Source organism: Pogona vitticeps, chromosome 10 (genome assembly GCF_051106095.1).
Source record: "Pogona vitticeps strain Pit_001003342236 chromosome 10, PviZW2.1, whole genome shotgun sequence".
Classification (NCBI taxonomy): domain Eukaryota; kingdom Metazoa; phylum Chordata; class Lepidosauria; order Squamata; family Agamidae; genus Pogona; species Pogona vitticeps.
This window is the reverse complement of record NC_135792.1, coordinates 14,233,238-14,254,042: the sequence shown is the minus strand read 5'-3', so window position 1 is coordinate 14,254,042 and position 20,805 is coordinate 14,233,238. Positions and strand designations below refer to the sequence as shown.

At 43.7% G+C, this 20,805-nt stretch overlaps 1 long non-coding RNA gene and 1 other non-coding gene across 2 annotated transcripts; one reads left to right on the top strand and one right to left on the bottom strand.

The window, feature by feature from the left end:
- The first annotated feature begins 62 nt into the window (after positions 1-62).
- LOC140702165 (uncharacterized) lies at positions 63-19,171 on the top strand. The gene is made up of 2 exons (XR_013538557.1): positions 63-6,453; positions 8,686-19,171. It is a non-coding gene; the product is annotated as an uncharacterized LOC140702165 (long non-coding RNA).
- A 489-nt stretch (positions 19,172-19,660) lies between these two features.
- TRNAT-AGU (transfer RNA threonine (anticodon AGU)) lies at positions 19,661-19,734 on the bottom strand. The gene has a single exon. It is a non-coding gene; the product is annotated as a tRNA-Thr (tRNA).
- Between the last annotated feature and the right edge of the window lie 1,071 nt (positions 19,735-20,805).

Below are 20,805 nucleotides of genomic sequence, written 5' to 3'. Positions count from 1 at the left end.
GGCGGCCTCGGCGGAAGGAGGGCCCCGGTTATGACTGGCAGGCGGGCGGGCGAGCGGGCAGGCAGGCGAGCGCGGGGCAAGGGGGGGGGGGAAGAGAGAGAGAATGAGAGAGAGAAAATGGGGGCGCTCTCTTTGGTGAGGGCTCGGCCCCCCCCCTCCTCCTCCTCCAAACCCCCTTGCTAGAGTGGGTTTAAGCAGGGCTGGCAAAGCATAGGACAAGGGTGGCTATTTGGGGGTGCTGGGCCCAGCCCGTGAACTTTTTTCTTTTTTTCTTTTTTTGCTCTTAACCAACCAATTTGCAAATATATTATGGGACCATGGCTATAACATTGTTTGTGACCCTGTAAGGAGGAAGCAATACTCAACATTCCTCAAGGAAGAAGCAAAACTCAGGGAAGAAACAAAACCCAACCATCCTTGCAGACCTGCGCATGGGCTTTGCTGAAATGCGAGAAATTGTAACCAGTGCATATATTCCTCAAGGATCGATTTATTTATTTGATTTATATACCACCCATCTGGCAGCCAGGTCTTCTCTGGGCAGTTTACAACAATAACAAAACCATAAATAACAAAACAATACAATACAATATCGGAGTTAAAGTGCAAATTAAAATTATGAATAAGGTAGCCGGCTCAAGGTTGACTCAGCCTTCCATCCTTCCGAGGTCGGTAAAATGAGTACCCAGCTTGCTGGGGGGCAATGTGTAGCCTGTATAATGAAATTGTAAACCGCCCGGAGAGCACTTGTATAAGTCCAAAAAAAAAAAAAAGTGAAGGACAAAGTAAAAAACATACCATACATACCATTAATAGAATAAAATATGGCAGCATATACTGTACATTAGTGCATTATTGGAGATACTATTGCATCGTTAGTTTACTCCAGGAAAGCCAGTCTGAACATTCAGATCTTCAATAACTTTTCAAAGTGCTTAGTGAGGGAGCCAGGTGGACTTTGGGTGGGAGGCTATTCCACAATTTTTGGGGCAACTGCCAAGAAGGCCCGATTTCTGTGGTTGTTTTCCAGGTCTCTCTCGGGGTCAAAACTCTCAGGTGCCCTGCATGTGACAACCTTACTGGACCGGCAGATCTAACTGGAAGGAGGCGCTCTGCCAGATATCGAGGTCCCAGACCGTTTAAGGCCTTCTAGGTTAATACATACCATCACCTTGAAACTGGGACAGAAGCGAATAGGTAACCAGTGCAAAGCAGCCAAGGTAGGGAAAATACGTTCGTATTTTCTAACTCCACTCAGCAATCTGGCTGCCATGTTCTGGACCTGTTGTAATCTCCGTACCAGTCCCAAGAGAAGCCCCACGTAGAGGGCATTGCAGTAGTCTAATCTCAAGACTACCAGCACATTAATCAGCATGGTGAGGGATCTGGTGTCAAGGTATACTTTTGTTCTTTTTTTTTCCCCAGAACGGTATAAAAACTTGAAACCTGTTGATCTCTGGTTCCCCACCCAGCTGGGCACCCGAGCGCACACTTGTTTTACCTGAATAAACCTGTTGCCCTTTCCTCCAATAAACTCTCAGTTTATTATTGCTTGAGACTTGGCTTCATAGAATTAGCCAAGACACCAAGCTCCAGGAGTAACGTCCCAGATTTTTTTAGCAGTGATCTTTACATTGTGTTCAAATACCAGTATTGTAGTAATATAATCTGTGTCAAAAGTTCGATCCTCAATTAGTTAACTCAGCAGTTCTTAACCTTTTCTCTACCATGGGCACCCATTAAACATCTTTTGGTGCCATGGACCACCAAGACATAACAAAATTTAAAACCCTCAAGGGCATCAAATATTTATTTAAAGTTTCTCTGTGACAACACTTTATAAGATGACTGGAAGAAGCTTAACAAAGTCTGTTCGGACACTCACACTGACTCTGACTGACTTTGACTCTCTCTTCCTGAAACTTCTGGCTGTCTGCGCAGTAGCAAGAAATGTCACGTGTTGTCTCTCAGCCACTCAGCATCATTCACTTGCATATTCTTACCATGTGCAGAAATATCAAATATTTGTCATTGGGTATTTTCCTAACTGATTTTTACATTTGTTTGTTTTTAATGGAGGTAGTAGATTAGAAAAGCCAATTTTACACAAACAAACAAGGGAAATAAAGATTTTTGTTCTATTTTCTTTTTTTCATTCATTAATTCTTTCTATGTTAACTGCAAAAGAACATACCATTTTTTTCAAGCCTTTGTGTGCAGAATGTATTTTTTTTCTCCTTTTAATCTTTTTATGAAGATAGATTATTTTTGTCCTTATCTTCTGAAGGTTTGTTTTACTGGCTGAAAAATTAAACTGAAAATCATAATTATTTATATATTGATTTTAGATTAGTCAGTTCATGTTGCTAAATTATTTACAAGGCAAGAAACATTTATGACCTACTCCTTTCTCACATGGTAGTCTGCTGAGGTTCATGTAAGGTCAGCTATAAAGAACTTAAGAATATTAAGTCTGCCTTGCTGGAACAAATCAACATTGTTTTAATCCACCCATCTTATTTCCAATAGTAATTAGACAGATCCTTTTGGAGTTTGATCTCCCCAGAAAGTGCAAAAAAAGAGAGGTTATCTACCTGTAGCCATAGTTCTTCTAGTGGTCCTCTGTGAATGCACACAAGTGGGTTGTTCTGCGCCTGCGCAGGACGTTTCAGAAGTTTCTAGAGCTTAAAAGAGATTTGACAATAAGACATCCCCCTGTTGAGCGCATGCTCCTCTCTCCAAACTTCCCCTCAGTTCCTTCCAAAAATTCGCCGCTGTCAAAGTAGTAGTGTATATAAAAGACAATGTGACGGACAGAGGGGAGGAAGGGGGGATGTGTGAATTCACAGAGGACCACTAGAAGAACCATGGTTACAGGTAGGTGGCCTCTGTAGGTGGGACGTCACGGTAGAAGAGATGTCAGGATCGCTGTGCTAAATGCAGCATCATTCTTTGCTCTGACATCAAGGCGATAATGTTTGACAAAGGTTGATGGATTGGACCGAGTCGCTACTCGGCAGATATTAGGTAGTTCTATTCCACGGTGTAGAGCAGTGGATGTTGATAATGCTCTGGTGGAACGAGCCTTTAAGTGTTGAGGGGGTGATTTGCCTGAAAGTTTATGGGCCAGTGAAATAGTCTGAACTATCCCGTGAGAGATGGTCTGAGCTGGAGCACTCTTGTGAGGACCTTGGAAACAAAGGAAAAGTCTTGGAGACTTCCTAAATGCATTTGTCCTGTAGATATAAAAGACTAAAGACCTTCAGACATCCACCATATGGAGCATGCGCTTGATGGATGTAGAAGGAGAAGGGAATAAAGTTGGTAAAATTAAAGGTTGATTCCGGTGGAAATCAGAGACAATCTTAGGCAGGAATCGCACATCAAAATACATGGTGACTTTGTCTAGATGGAACTGCAGGTATGGTTGGTCTGACAGAAGAGCTGTGAATTCACTGACACATTTGGCAGATATTATTGCCACCAGAAAGACTGTCTTCAGAGACAATAGCTTTTCATTACACATAGCCATTGGTTCGAAAGGTGGTTTAGTGAGAGAATTGGGTACTAATTGTAATGACCATTGGGATACAATTTGTTTGTCTTGGAGGTCGAATATTTTTTAAAGTTGGGTGTGAAAAAAGTTTCGCTGATTGTGAATGGGGTGGTTGATGGGCCACAATAGCTGATATATAGACTTTCTAGGTTGAGTGTGAGAGTCCCAGATTAAAGAGGTGTAGAATGAAGGTAAGTATTGTTTTAAGAGAAGTTGGAGCTGCAATCAGGTTTCGTGGCGCTGTAAATGCCTTGAACAATTTCCAATTATTTTCATAGAGTCTTTGGGTAGATGGCTTTCAAGCTTGGTCTAATATGCTTTGGAAGGCAGGAGTATCCTCCAGGCTGTCATATTCAGAGATTGGATCTCAGGATGGGAGATCGCTCCGTTGTTCTGAGATGGGAGGTTGGGTATTTTTTTTATATAATTTTTTATTTTTTAATATAAGGGATGACAGAAAGGAAAAGGGAACTGGAATTGATGAGGAAGAGGGGAGACAATAACATATGTACTTCCATCCATTCTGTACCTATTGCCATATCAAGATTTTAAGTTATTCTATTTACTCTTTTCGTTGTATGTGAATTTCGTTGTATGTGTATATACTTACAATGACAATAAATTATATTATTATTTCTGCCTTCTAGATTGAGTTCTCATTTCAATATATGCTATTCACAAGCTGCCTGTTGATTCAGTCCACTTGTTAAATAGATCCCATCTTTCTGTTGCCTTTTGCAAGGGATAGTCCTTCATGACTTCTGATAAAATGTCCATTTCGGCTATTTCCCGTATCTTTTTAATAAGATCTTGTTTCGGTACCGTTGGTCTTTTCCAATTTTTAGCATATAGAATTCTGGCTGCCATAACTGTGTATATAACTATATAATCCTTTGACTTATCTATATTTTCAGGTATCATACTCAATAAAAATAGTTCTGGGGTTAATGGCACCTTACAGAGCAATATTTGTTCCAACATAGCATGCACTCTTTTCCAGTATTGTTTCGCTACTCCACATGACCACCACATATGATAATAGCTTCCCACTTGTGTTTCACATTTCCAACACTTATTTGATACATCTTTGACAATTTTTCTGGGGTCATGTGCCACCTATAAAACATCTTATATATATTCTCTTTAAAGTTCACCGATCTTGTAAGCTTTATGTTATTTTGCCATATTGATCAATATCAATATTATGCCCTATATTTTGTGCCCACTTAATCATACATTCCTTAACCATTTCATCTTGCATCTTAATTTCCAACATATAGTTATACATTTTCTTAACAATTTGTTCTTTTGAACCTAATAAAGGTTTATCAAAAGGTTGGGTATTGATGGTAGGTGGAATATGTCCATTGCCATTGACCTCAGATGGGTGAACCACGGTTGACGTGGCCACCATGGAGCAATGATTATGGCATCTGTTCGGTATTGTCGGATTTGAATGATGGATCTTTGGATCAGAGGGATTGAAGGGAACATATATTGTAGTTCTCCTCTCCAGTCTATCATGAAAGCATCGCCCAGTCATTTGAGGTCGATGCTGGCTCGGGAGCTGTATCTCTGACACTTCGTGTTGTGTTCTGATGCAAAGAGATCTATGGTTGGGTGTCCCCATCAACAATAAATGGTCCAGAATACGTGATCATCTAAAGTCCATTCGCGTGTTTGTGTGGGAATGTGATCCGGTTCATCTCCTTCCACGGATGGTCCCCAAGTTTGCACGGGAAAGAGAGACGGAGGCTGTTTTGAATTTTTAACAGGATTCCCTTTATTCTTCAACTCCTCTAACTCTACAGCGTCAAATGGATCAATTAAACCTAAATCAGGCAAAACCTTGTAACTTCTCACTCTAACATTGGGAGTTCTCCAGTCACTTCTCACATCGGGGCTGGCCCAAACCGCTCCCTGTCCGTCATGGGCCTCAGAGGAGTGCTTCGCACTGCACACACCGTGCCGCAGCAGGGGCGTCTCACCCAATCCCCCTCGCATTGTTGCCGGAGTAAAGAGGGATTGGGACAAATCACCTTCCGCCCCCCACGCTGGTTGCGAGGATAAACAACCACCATCCATTCCAGTGGTTCGAGGTTGTCCTGTGCTACGCCTTTCACTTCTGGATCAGGCAGCAGACCTCCCCCTGTGCGTAGGTTAGGGAATTCTTTCAACAGTCCGAATACATTTTTCCGTTCACCTTCTCCCTCTGTCTGGACTGCCTGATCCCTCCTCCCTCCTTTCGGCTCGTCCGTTACATTGAAAACGTGCGCGCTTTCTCCCTCTTTTAACACCTCCTCCCACACAATTAGGTCCAGTTCCTCCCCTTTGTCATTGGCTAGACACACCTCCAACGCCAATTTCCTCTCTATCCCCTCTTGGTCTATTTCCACCAACACCCCCTCTATACAGCCGTGTTCTTCCTCAGTGATGGATATCTCAGAAGACGGCACACTAACTGCTCCTTGCTCACAGGGAAGCCAGCTTAGTTGATCCGCTATGTAATTTTCTTCTGTAGAAATGTGAATAGGCACTGGGAAAATTTGATGGAGATAACACCATTACTATAGGTATATGATAAGGTACAGAAGTGAGAGGGAATGGGTGCCTCCCTGTTTGTTCACGTAGTACGTAGCCGTGGTGTTGTCTGTGACAAACTGTACTGCTTGTCCTTTGATGCGTGCTAAGAAGGCTCGAAAGGCTTTTATTATCGCTAACAGTTCGAGACGATTTATATGTAATAACCTTTCTTTTTTTTGTCCACAGGCCACATTTCCAGTTCTTCACAGTGGGCTCCCCATTCCAAAGGGCTGGCATCGGTGGTGACCTGTACTGAGAACTACAAAGGCTTGAATGATCTGCCCACTGCTAGATGTGGAAGGAATGTCCACCAGGTAAGTTGACTTGTAAGTTCTGGTGTCACAATGAGGCGTTTGAACTGCTGAAGCCTACCTTGTAGGATTTTGAGCATAACCTTGCTAGTGTGTGAAATGAGTGCAATTGTACGGTAGTTGGAGCATTCTTTGGCACTGCACTTCTTTGGGATTGGGATGAAGACTGATCTTTTCCAATCCTCTGGCCACTGCTGGTTTTCCAAACTTTCTGGCATATTGAGGGTAGCACCTTAACAGCATCATCTTTTAATATTTTAAATAATTCAACTGGAATGCCATCACCTCCACTGGCCTTGTTGTTAGCCATGCTTTCTAAGGCCTACTTGACTTCGCTCTCCAGGATGTCTGGCTCAAGGTCAGCAACCACAATATCTGGGTTGTCCAGGACATCCAGAGCTTTCTGGTATAATTCCTCCATGTATTCTTGCCACCTCTTCTTGATGTCTTCTGCTTCTGTGAGGTCCCTACCATTTTTGTCCTTTGTCATATCCATCTTTGCACGAAAGGTTCCTTTAATGTCTCCAATTTTCTTGAACAGATCTCTGGTTTTTCCCTTTCTATTATTTTCCTCTATATCTTTTCACTATTCATTTAAGGAGGTCCTCTTGTCTCTCCTTGATATTCTTTGGAAGTCAGCATTCAATTTTCTGTAACTTTCCCTATCTCCCTTGCATTTTATTTCCCTCTTTGTAAGGTCTCATTGGTCGGTCACTTTGCTTTCTTGCATTTCCTTTTCATTGGGATGTTTTTTGTTGCTGCGTCCTGTACAATGTTTCGAGCATTGATCCATAGTTCTTCAGGCACTCTGTCCACCAAATCTAGTTCCTTAAATCTGTTCTTCACTTCCACTGTGTATTCATAAGGGATGAAAACAGGTCACTATAAGTCAATTCTGACTTGACAGCAGTTTAACACAACAAAGATCTTTACCTAAGGACCAAATGACATTAAGTTGAGGCTTTCTGGGAAAGGTAAAGGTAAAGGTTCCCCTTGACAATTTTTGTCCAGTTGTGTTCGACTCTAGGGGGCGGTGCTCATCCCCGTTTCCAAGCCATAGAGCCAGCGTTTGTCCGAAGACAATCTTCCGTGGTCACATGGCCAGTGCGACTTAGACACAGAAGGCTGTTACCTTCCCACCAAAGTGGTCCCTATTTATCTACTTGCATTTGCATGCTTTCGAACCGCTAGGTTGGCGGGAGCTGGAACAAGCGACGGGAGCTCACTCCGTCGCGTGGATTCGATCTTATGACTGCTTGGTCTTCTGACCCTGCAGCACAGGCTTCTGTGGTTTAGCCCGCAGCGCCACCACGTCCCTGGGAAAGGTATTTAAAAAAACATGAGATCACTATGGATTAGGTTTTCTACCTTATTACACTCTGTTTTACTTCAGAATAAGGGGCACCTGGATAAAAGCCTCAGATAAGAAGCTCTGTGTATAAACAGATTTATGGCAGGGTGAACCAAAGCATTTGGGTGCCAAGCTTCCCAGGCTGTGACTGACTGATAACATCTAGTTTGAGAATTCTCTGACAATTTGTCTTAAAAACAATTTCTACGCAATTGATCCAGCAGGCCTAGCTGGGACTAAGATGGTCATTTGTTCTTCCTTAGCAGAAAAAAAATTAATTTGAAGGACTGCCAGAGAACTATCTCCCTTTTGAAATTGTCTTCCCATTGAAGGACTACCCAGTCCCTGGGCTGTTTTAAAGACAAAGAAGCATAAAAAGAGATCAGAGACATAATGAGCATCTGGAGACTCAGCAGGCAACCAAGTCGCCCAGACATTGTCTTAACCTATATGCAGTTTTAATGCAAATACACACCCTTTTGTCTACCCTTTATAGTGACGCATGTCCTCTCTGATAAAGTCTCACCCTAGAAGTGAGTAACAATTAGATTATTAATCTCTCATTATTGCATTGCTAGACCCATCAGTTTAAATCCAATTTGTGTGAAGAAGTATTTCTCCTTGCCATTTCTTGTCTGCCCTTCAGCTTCAATTGCTCGGTTCTGAGATCCAGTTTTATTAATGGTGATGGATGTACAATCTTTATTTTGCTTTACACAGGGCTGGATTAATATGTTTTATTTCTTGAGGAGAAGGACAAGATGGTGGCCCTTCCTAGTCTTTTCCCCAATACATTTTACAGAATGCACAGGAACTGACTGGGAAATTTTTCAATTTTTGTTTGTTTGTTTAAAATATTTTTATTTTGTCTTTCTCCCTAAAAGGACCCACGGCGGCTACTAATGTTGCTTCAACAGTGGCAATGGAAAAAGCCTCTTCTAAGCTGCAACAAGGAAGGAGTGTGTGGCATGCACAGCTTTTCTTCCCCCTTCCCAACACAAAATAATGAAGAGTTCATAAAAAAGACCAGTGAGGAAACTGCCCTGGGCAGGGCTGTAAGTAGGGTGGAGCAGCAGGGGGTTTGCTGAGGGCAGGCACTGGAATCTAGAGGTGAAGCTAATTGTGAGTGTTGGGAAAATAAGGAACAACACTTCACAGTCCGAGTTGCATTCCCTTTTTTCTTAAACATGAAGTTCCTGCTTTCAGGGTGTGTGGGCACAGCATGTACATCTCCTTTTTTAAGGGGGGGGGGCTTTTGCTCATGCTTCAGGCCACAGTGGGTATCTCAGTGTCAAAAGGGTTAGTTGTGGCTCTACCACACCTACCTTTCTCTCATCCTGGATCTGCTGCACACAGTGGTTACTTCATTGCCTAATAGGGAATGTTTGCCTTGCTGCAAGTAGAGAAACCATGTGTATCTTGAATCCCTTTATTGGGAGAAAGGTAACCTATGAATAAGACATTAAACCTATGAATAAACAACAAACAAATCTGCACATGTTTGAATTAAATTGTGTACATACGTAGTCTTGCATATATTGATTAGGCATCCATCAGTCTCGAGAGACTATGGTAATGTGCTCTGTATGGAGGACTTGGAACAGTGTCTAGTGTGGCTGAGAAGGCCAATTCGAGAAAGACAATCCCTCCCACACTGAAGGCAAATATAATCTGTCCCCTTTCCAGCTCCCTGATTTTGCTGCTTTTGTGACTTCCTCTTTGCCTTGGCCTGCTACACAAGGGTCTCTTCAAATTGGAAGAGGCCATGCTGCACCCCCTGCCTCCAGGCTGAATGCTCAGATGTCAGGGTTTCCCATCTGTGGAGGTCCATTCCCAAGGCCTTCAGATCCCACTTGCAGATATCCTTGTATCGCAGCTGTCGTTTCCCTCTGGGGTAATTTCCCTGCACTAATTCTAATGTATGGACAGGAGATCTTTTGGAATCTGACTATCAGCCATTTTCACAACATGCGCAAGCCAATGTAGACGTCATTTTTCAGTAATATATACATGCTAAAAATTCTAGCTCGATCTAGGACTACTCTATTTGGAACTTTGTCCTGCCAGGTAATACCAAAAATGCGTCAGAGACAACGCATATGGAAGATGTTCAGCTTCCTCTTCTGCCATGCACAAAGGGTCCGGGACTCACTGCAATACAGGAGTGTGCTCAGGACACAGGCTCTATAGACCTGGACCTTGGTCTATGCCATCAGCTTCTTATTGAGCCATACTCTCTTTGTGAATCTTCAGAACATGGTAGCTGCTTTACCAATGCGTTTATCCATCTCGACATTTAAGGAGAGAGTGTCAGAGATTGTTGAGCCAAGGTACACAAATTCATGAACAACCTCCAGTTGTTGCATGGAGATGGTAATAGAAGGAGGTGAGTCCATGCCCTGGCTCATGACTTGTGTTTTCTTCAGGCTGATTGTTGGTCCAAAGTCTTGGCAGGCCTTGTTAAAACGATTCATGAGTTGTTGGAGGTCTTCAGCAGAGTGGGCAATAATAGCTGCATCGTCGGCGAAGAGAAAGTCCAGCATGCATTTCAGTTGGACTTTGGTCTGTGCTCTCAATCTAGAGAGATTAAAGAATTTTCCATCTGATCTAGTCCGGAGATAGACACCTTCTGTTGCAATTCCAAAGGCCTGCTTCAGCATGATAGCAAAAAAGATCCCAAACAGGGTCAGCGCGAGGACACAGCCCTGTTTCACTTCACTTTGGATGTCAAAGGGATCTGATGTTGAGCCATCAAAAACTACAGTGTCCTTCATTCCCTCACAAAAGGACCTGATTATCTTAAGGAGCCGAGGTGGAAATCCAGTCTTGGGAAGGATTTTAAAAAGGCCATCCCTGCTAACCAAATCAAAGGCCTTTGTGAGATCTATGAAGGACACAAAGAGTGGCTGTTGTTGTTCCCTGCAATTCTCCTGCAACTGTCAGAGGGAGAATACCATGTCAGTGGTGGATCTGTTAGCTTGAAATCCACACTGTGATTCTGGATAGACTCTTGTCTGCAAGCACCTGGAATCTCTTCAGTACAACATGGGCAAGCAGCTTCCCTACAACGCTGAAAAGAGAGATGCCATGGCAGTTATTGTACTCGCCCCTGTCTCCTTTGTTCTTATACAATGTGATGATGTTTGCATCCTTCATGTCCTGTGGTACTCCACCTTCCCTCCAGCAAAGACGAAAGACTTCATACAGTTCAGTGGTGATGATCTCTTTACAGCACTTCACCACTTCAACAGGGATGTTATCCTTTCCAGGTGCCTTGCCAGAGGCGAAGGGAATCCAAGGCCGCTTTTATTTCTGCTAAAGTTGGTTCGCTGTCAAACTCTTCCAAGACAGGCAGGCAGTAAATGTCATTTAATACTTGTTTGGTTACTATATTCTCTCTGGAATATAGCTCAGAGTAGTGCTGCACCCAGTGTTCCATCTGCTATGCTTGGTCCTGGATTATCACTCTTGTAGCAGATTTGAAAGGAGCAGATTTCTTCTATATTGGACCTAAAGCCTGCTTGATACCATCATACATTCCTTTGATGTTACCTGCTGCTATCTGTATCTGAGAGCAGAGCTGAAGCCAATAATCGTTGGAACATTTCCTGGACTTGGCTATGAGCAGCTCAAAGAGCCTGTAAGCTGTACTTGCTAGGACAGGCTTTGTATGCTGCCAGAGCTTTCCTCTTTTCCTCGACGGCTGGAATCAATTCCTCCGAATGGGCTTCAAACCAGTCGGCTGTCTTTTTGGTCTTCTTGCCAAATGTGGACAAGGTGGTGGTATTGTCATGAGTGCATCCGAAGACCTGGAACCAGAAGGGTTAACTGAGGCTGAAGAGAATGCTGAGAGATCAGAAACACCTGAACCGCCTCCAAATTCTCCTTCCACAGCAGACAAGCTTCGGGCCAGGCTTCGGGAAAGACTTAGGACAAGGAGATCAGAGGATCGCTCTAAGGCTGTCCACAGAAACCTACGTTCATCTAGTCCTGAGTATTGACAGGATAGAAAGCTTTCCAGCAGCTCAAGGAGCTGTTTTACTATAAAACAGTAAAGCCAGAAATTCTGTGGAAGCAAAGAGTCGAAACCTTGGCTTGCATCCACGTTTCTTGAACCGTGTTCCTGACTCTGGACTCTGACCCTGGACTACGCTGGTATTGGACTTTGGACTCTGACCCTGGACTACGCTGTGTATCGGACTCTGGACTTTGACGCTGGACTTCCTTCTGTGAGTTGATTTATGGACATTGGCTTTGCATTCTTGGTATTCTTGACCCTGGACTGGTTTATCGGACTTCGGCTGTTGTAACCCCCGGGAACGTGACAGTTATACACAGCGTTCTTGAAAAGTTCCCATTGTTCAGGTACATTTGCATCAGCCAGTCCTGGATCATTGTAGAATTTGTCTTTCACTTCTGTTGTGGAGGACAGTGTTGTGCATATGCACTAATGAGGGTGACCAGTCCCGCTGATGTGTGGAGCTGCAGAGACAGGATTCTTTCACTCCCCACAGAAGGTGGAACAATGGAACTCAGCAGAGTATTTCTGACTGCAAAGCCAACACCATATTTCCTGGTCTCATTCAATGGTTTTCTCTGCCAGGAGAATGAGAAGTTTTTTTCTTTGACAGATCCCGAGTCTGGCAATCTCATCTCTTGCAGGGCAACAATGTCCATCTACAGTCTACTCAGTTCCATGTCGATGACAGCTGTCTTGCACATGTTGTCTATTTCCTGCAGGTCATCAGAAAAGCCGTCATCAGAAAAGCCAGGGGTCATTGTCCGAATATTCCAGGTGCCTAAATTTAGGGCAGAAGTTTTCTTACGATTGTTGCATGGTGCAGGGTTATCGATCTGCTTGTCAGGTTTCACCCTAAACCCCAAGCACCCCTTGAGGTTAACAGACTGTGGTGAGGTAGCACCTTACTGGCTGGGGACTGCCCAGCTTAAGGCGGGCGGTAGCTACCTAGTGATGTGCAGTAACTTCACCCACCTTCAGAAGTAGCCCCTGGCGTCATGCTCTACGCCAGTCGAGCAAAGACTTATAACCGGTAACTGCTACTTCCCGTGTTGTTTCAACACTGTATGTGAAGCTGGAGTGTCCTCTCCAGAGCATTAAGCCTGGGTAAAATAATATGGAGACTAGGCTGTTACCCAACAGTAACAATTTTATTTAAATTATATCTTGGCACTATGGTTCTTTTGTTGTTAGAGCCTGGTGGCACAGTGGTTAAGCTGCTGTCCTGCAGTCAAAACTGTGCTCATGACCCCGGGCTCAATCCCAGGTAGGCGGCTCAAGGTTGACTCAGCCTTCTTTCCTTCCAAGCTCTGTAAAATTAGTACCCAGTTTCCTGGGGGGCAGTGTGTAGCCTACATAAATCTTGTAAACCGCTCAGAGTGCTTGACGCGCTATATAAGCAGCACACTTTGCTTTTGCTTTTTGCTTTTTCAGCTTTACTCTAATGTTGGATACTAACAATTTATGATCGGTACCACAGTCTGCTCCTGGTCTTGTTTTGTCAGAGAAGATGCAGCTTATCCATCTCCTGCTTCCAATTACATCGTCTATTTGATTTCTATATTCACTATCTAATATCCACATGTGTAGTCATCTGTTCAGTTCCTTGAAGCATGCATTTGCCATAAACAGATGGCTGACTTTTCAGAACTCCAGGAGTTGTTCTCCTGCTTCATTTCTGTACCCTAGAATTTTCCAGCATTTGTTTCTGCTTTGTTTCCTACTAACACGTTCAGTCACCCTTGATTAAAAGCATGTCTTGTTTTGGTTTGTGATAAATTTTATAGCCACTCCTCTTCTGAGTGTCATTTCCAGTGAATAACACTCTGTAGTTGATTGACTGAAATATCCCATTCCAGTCCACTTCAGTTCACTGACACCAAGTGCTGCAATGTTTATATGTTCAATTTCTTCCTTTGCAGTTTCCAGTTTACCTTGATTCTTACTTTTTATGGTCCATGTTCCAATTGCATGTGTTGTGCAGCTGTGAAGGAAAGCAGGAGGCAAGTGAGCCGTCCTCACTGATAGAAACACCCAAAGAGGAAAAAGGAGCCTGTGGGGGTGAGATAGGAGAGATGAAAGAAACCTTAGTAGAGGAGAAAAAGGAGGTAGAGGTTTGCCTGGTGGAGGAAGGGAGGGAAAGAAAGAAAGAAAGCTCTTCTTTCTTTCTTTCTTTCTTTCTTTCTTTCTTTCTTTCTTTCTTTCTTTCTATGTGGGAGGAGGATATAAAAGAAGGGGGAGAAAGGAGGTTCAGGAGTAGATTAGAGGAGAGAAAGGAGAGCAATGCCCAGGCGGAGAAAGAAAAGAGCAAGCTAGACTATGAGAAGGCGCAGGATCTTCTTAAAGATTTTCCTAATCTAAGAGTTGGAGGCTTGTTACCTGACCCGGAGACAAAAGGAGGAGGAGAGACTGTGTTTGAAACGCAGGAATGGATAGTGAGGAAAGTGATACGTCCAGACCCAATCTACAACACCCCACCGAAGGAGGGCGACTGGGCGCGTCACCCATGCTGTGGAATGGTTTGTGCGATGCGGAGTGCTCCCCATTGCAAGATTACAGATCACGAAGGGTTTGGTCCAGCTCTGCAGTAAATCACCTTCGTTTACAAGAACAATCAATGTTGTCAAGTTATGGATAGTTACCTGATCTGTCATGTTTTGGTCCATTCAGTGTCACAGTTGAGACACCACCAGTTAATAAAGTTGGAATTGAGTAAGATTTTAAAAGGTCTCCGTCCTTTCTTCCCGCTAAAACAGAGGAACTGCCGCAATTTTCCGAAGAACCCACAGCAGCATTGGACTTTCCTTTCAAATCTGTACATGTCAACCCCTAGACATTATTTCAGCTTTACTCTAGTTGTGTCATTAGCAACAGAACTATTCATGCTTCTTCTTTGCTCTTCCCCAGTAGCTGATTGAGTACTCTCCAACCTAGCAGTCTCCTCTTCCAGCAGTATCTCTTGTTTCATTCTGGACTGTCTCATCATAAGATTTTCATGGTAAAGAAAGTTAAATAGTGGTTTACCATTGCCACCTTCTGCATAGTACTAACTAAAGTTAGCTTGAGTGTCACTACTGTTGCCTTCTCCACCAGTGTTGCATTTAGCTACCTCTGATGCCCAGAAGTTACTGTCCAGAAGTTTCTTCACGCCCATCACCATTGCTACTATTCCTTCTTTTCTGCTGATGGGGCTGTTATTCCTGAAAAGAGTGGTTGCATCTTAGTGTGGTGCCTCAGCTGTTGCCTTTCAGCCTTGGGTAACTCTGTTAGGAGTCCAGACTTTGAATGGAGTCTGGCCTCTTGACGATATTGCTCTCAGCTTCACTGACACATTCAAACCCCTCCACTATATTAAGGAGCACATCCAAGAAAGGGTCTGTAATTCACTTGATTAGTTATATCTAAATGCAGTGGAATAAATTGCAACAGTTAATTGCCACTAGTTAACAAGTAATTGCTTAGACCCCTCATCATGCCCCAGCTCACACTATTGGTACATAATGAGGGATCCATACAGTGACTTGTTAACTAGTAGCATTTTGCCACTGCAATTTATGCTATAGCATTTAACGGCCAAGCAACAAATCATAGGATTCTGGCCTCTGTTCGTGAATGTTGCTGGATAAATAAATAAATAATTCTATAAGTTCCTGAAAAGTTTGCCATTTAGACTTGTTTTTGTCCTTTGTAATCTTGTCCCTTTGAGGAGCAGTACTTCATATTTATGCTCTTTGTTTCCTAGGTTATTCTACTGCAGTGTTCCTTTATTAATTTATATTTTCATTTGTTCTGTCTAAACATGCCTTAATTTGATTGAATTTTAAAGTGGCATGCCTATACACCATCTTGACTTCAAGGATGTCCCAGAAATGCCAGAAATGTCCCAGAAATAGAGTTTCATTCAGCCAAATACAGCAACTATTAAACAACAATTTAATAGTGTCTCCTACCCCCTCTCATCTTAGTACAATTCACATTCAATTGATCTTTGGCTCTTTAAACTCTACTTTCTGAATCCATGCATTTTTAATATACCAGAACAAAGAACATTTTGCAATGGTGGAATAATGCTTCAGTGAGGCTGACTCACAGGAAGCAAAAGGAGTAAGTGCACAACCCCAAATCCTGAGTCCACAGGGTGCATTAGTTACAGCAAGAGTTACATGAAGTATGACTTTCTCTTATGTAATCTGCTTCTTTTTTATGTAATTGATAATTTCAGGATAATGCCCTCCTGTCTTTCTTGGTTTTAAACTCTCTATAGGGCATGAGTGAGCATTTAGCACCCTAGCCATATCTCTGCATCTTTCATAATAAGCATCTTTTTCCTGAAATAATGTTCCCTATTTATTCTACCCTATACAAGCAACATATTAAATCCCCACAGATTACTTCTACTCACATGACCTCACATTGTTCCTTGCAGACATTTAAAATACAACCATCCCTATGTCATATAGTAATCAAAATACAGTGGTGCCTCAACTTACGAAAATTTTGACTTACGAAAAACTCCGGCCGCAAAATTTTGCTTCGGCTTGCGGCTGGAGCCTCGACTTACAGACAAACAAAAACCACGGGGGAAGCAGGGAAAGCACAAAATTTGAACTTTCAGTTAACCGTTGGCCAGCGAAGAGGCTACTTGTCTGCTACCTTGCTTGTCCCAGCGGTTAGAGAGTGGATACAGAGTCTTCAGACTGCCTGGTACTGTACTGTACGGACTGTATTTTGTTTTGGCTTTTTTTAAAAAAATGATTTTTGGATTTTTGACAATCTTTTTTAAAACAGAGAGACTGCCTGTTCTGGGTGAGTACACTGTATTTACTGTACAGGTTTTCTTGCAGCTTGATGGGGGGTAGGGCTAGGTGGGGGTTATGTTTCTGTGCTCTGATGGGTCTTGCAGTGTGGATTTAAAATGTGAACAGTAGAAGACTGTAATATTAAATTAAAATTAAATGTGCAAATTAGACTGTACAGTAAATTTAAAATGTAAAATTTATTTACAGTATTTATTTTTGCATTCTGTGGCTTCTACGGTTTGTGTACTGTGACCTCTCTTTAGTTTTAAAATGTATGTGTTTAAAACGTGGCTCCAAGGTCTGTTTTAAAATCAGAAAATATTCTGTGAGGGGCTGTCTGGCTGGTTTACTCTAAAATGGAGTTTAGACTCAAGTTTCTTCCCTCCTCATTGTCTTCTCTCTCTCTTCTCTCTTTTTGTGCTTAACAGCACAAATCTTTGTCTGAGGGGTCTGTGTGCCCCAGTGATTACCTTCTTTCTTTCTTTCTTTCTTTCTTTCTTTCTTTCTTTCTTTCTTTCTTTCTTTCTTTCTTTCTTTCTTTCTTTCTTTCTTTCTTTCTTTCTTTCCTCTTTTCCCCATTGTTCCTTCCTTCCCTCCCTGCTTTCCTGCCATTTTTTTAACCTAAAAGGTGCTTAGCTTGGTTTAAAAGGTGCTTGGTTATAAAGGTGTTCTGTTTAAAAGGTGTTCCCTCCCTCCTTTCCTGCCCTTTTTTTAACCTGTCATCTTAGGTTAAAAGAAGAAAAATTCTCCCCCTAGTGGTAGAGGAAGGGTTAACTGGCTTTGCATTAGTTCCTATGGGAACTAATGCTTCGACCTACGAACGGCGCCTTGACATAAGAACCAAAAACAGCCGGAATGGATTAATCAGTTTTCAATGCATTCCTGTGGGAAATTTTGCTTCGACTTACAAAATTTTCGAGTTACGGCCACCGTTCCAATATGGATTAATTTCGTAAATCGAGACACCACTGTAACATGAACAGCATCTTTACATTATTTCTTGGATTATTTGTTGCACGGAGATTATTTGCCTAACAAATTTTTATTCAGTGGCTCTCTAGTATTAGGACTGCCACTAAACCCAAATCCCAAATAGGTGCAGTCACAAATTATGATGGGAGAAAGAAGTTATGAAAGATTTAGGAGGGATCCCAGTGTCAAACCTATGCACTTTGTGGCTCAGCAGTCATAAGAGAAAGGAAATCAGCTCCCTATTGTGGCAGGAGAGACATTTAAAATATGAAACAGAACGCAAGACAAAAAATTGGCATTGTTTTTTATCATGTTGGTCATGATGGCCAGGGGAATCTGGAAGTTAAGGTCCAAAAAAGGAAATTTTTCAAAGCCCTGGAGAAAAGCATGCCGTGAACCCATTCATTAGATGGGAAACAAGGAACTGCTGAATGGTGCAGGTTTCAGGGTTTTTCTGTGTGGGTACTGCTACAATTGTTTATATGCTACCTTGAGGACAATTCATTTGAAAAGTCAGAGATACAGTGATGCCTCGACTTAACGAACATCCCTACTTACAACCAGCTCCGGCCACAAAATTTTGCTTCTACAGTACTTGCGACCCGAGTTCGACTTACGAACAGAAAAAGGCAGAGGGGAAAGGCGGGAAATTCAGATTGCTAACCATTGGTGGTGAAGAGGCTGCTTCTTTGTACAGTAGCTCTTTTGCCCAAACGGTTAGAGCAGGAGTCAGGGAACTTTTTTAGGGTCGACATTACCCCCTTGATTTGAAAGGAAGGGAGCGGCCCCCCGTAGCCCTGGACCAGGCTCAGCCTCCCGGCGCCAGGCCACCCCACGCCCCATCCCGTCCCGTCCCCATCCCTGTCAGAGCCCGTCGGGTGGCAGCGGCGCTCGTACAGCTGCGCAGCTTCTTTCGAGGCACCACTGTAAATCTTCTACTTAAATTAATTAACCTGGAGCACTAGATAAATAAGGTGTGAAAACTGCTCCTCTTTTCAAAGGCTGCATGCGGTAAGCTGAGTGAAGCAAGTTGTCAGCTAATTAATGTTGTCTCTCTTTTTTTTGCTGCAGATTTGCCAAGAGATGCCTGAGAGGCCTTCTTCTGTGTTCTCTGCCAGACCAGCTGCTTTGGTTATGATCCTTGGATGGGTGGAGGTGTGGTACCCTCCAGGTCATCAAACGTCTTGGGCTGTCTGTGTGGTCCGGATTTTGAGAAAGCTTCCGAGTGATCTGGGGCATCCAGTTTTTTGCTTTAAAACGACGGACGGGCAGGAGTACTTGTAGACTCCATCTCATCAGTACACTTTCTCCATCATGTCAATAAATGGGCACCTGCTTTAGCCTTGCAAGCAGAAGTGATGAACAAGGAGAGCTGCCCATGCCATCTGGCCGGCGAGGCTGCTGTGCCCAGGCCCCTGAGCGGGAGCTGAAGCTTTGTTGTTTTTTGTTTGTGGTTTTTGGACTAAGGCACATTGCTCATTTTTGAAGCAAAGCTCATTGAAATCAAGAGGACTGGGAAGCTGAACTGTGCATGATACAGGGAAAGAAGGAAAAACAATAAAATGGACATTTATCTCTGAAGTGTGTCAGCCGCCTCTTATTTCTTAGTGCATTTTTTACCAGTTAAGTTATTTGACAAATAAACTCCATTGTTTAAAACGGAAGTTCACAAATTACTGTCATATACTGTATAAACCCAGATTAACTCGTAATTTCTCTCTCAATTACTGTGTCTCTTTTTAATTAACTCTGCACATTAACAAGACGCTTTTAAACAAAACAAACTATACACTTGGTCTTAAGACAAACTGTATACTAAAGGATCACTCCTACTTTATGCAGATAGGCCAAGAAAAATTCTGTTAGCAGGACACCTGGCCATGTTTTCTGCAAACGTGTGTACACCAAAGCTGGGAAGAACTCTTTTAAAGCACAAATGCGTCCGTGTCCCTTTTTATGCAGTTTCCCCCTAAAAAGATTGCTGTGTAACACATAAACAAGTAATTTCCGCTGAAATACGAGGGGGGGGAAACAACTACATGTGAAAAAAAGAATCACAACGCCCGTAAGAGGCACCGCTGGGATTCGAACCCAGGATCTCCTGTTTACTAGACAGGCGCTTTAACCAACTAAGCCACGGCGCCCGCGTGCTGCTACAAGTGGCAGAGCTGGCCTCATGTATCTCAGAGAACGGTCTGCTCGGCAATTACATAACAAGAAAGCGTGGCTCTGATCATTCACCTCCGTGGAAAATGTTTTCGGTTTCTTATGGCCGCCGCCTACAAAGCTGGTATATTGCATTTTTTTAAAAAAAATTGCATTATATAGAAAATGAGAGTACAATAATTGATCTCTGCCTCTGTCCGAGATCCACGTGGCTATTAAAACCGGGACCGCGCCGCGCCCACCCCCGTCAAGCTGTTTTTCAAAGGCTTGGCGCCTCAGTGTGCGCGTGAGAGAGAGTCCCGGCAGGGCTGGGGGGGGAGACGGGGGCCCCTCCTTCCCTCTCGGCCGGTGGTTCTCGTCAGTAGCCGGGCGCTTCCTTTTCTGTCATTCAGGCGCTCTTTGCGTGAGCCGGGCAGGCACGGGCTCGCTCCGTGACAGGGACTGCCCGCGGCTCCACGAGCCCCGCTTGGACGCCCCCCCCCTCAGAGGTCGTGGTGGGAGGGGGGCGCGGAGGAGGAGGAGGGGGCTCGGCGCGTGCCAGGGACGCGGGGCGAAGGCGGGTCCCCGTCCCCGTCGGGCGCCTGGACTCGCCTCGCAGGGGCAGCAAAGAAGGCCGAAGGGGCCGCGGAGAGCCGCCCCGCCCCGCCCCCTCCGCCGAGAAAGAGAGGGGGGGGGCACGGGGGCAACGACCTGCCAGGAGGGCGGCTCTGTGTGGGGGGGGGAGGCGGAAGGAGGGCGGGAGGGGCTCCCCTCCTCAACCGAGGCAGTGGATTCGGCAGGCAGGTGTGTCCACCTGACATTTAAAGCAAGTCACCAAAGAAAAGGGGGGGGGGAATCCCTCTTGCTGCCCCCCCTCCTGTCTCCTTCCCTGCCCGTGAGGATATTTTAATTTTTTTTAAAAAAATTGTAACCAGTGCAGCGCATGCGCAGAGGAAGTTTTTAATTTCCCAGTGGCCTGAAGTGGCCTGTCTTCTAAAGCTACTTCAGGATATGGGAAACTGGAGCCATGCTTCTTGTGTTTTATATTTTATGCTTTGAACTGTAATTTG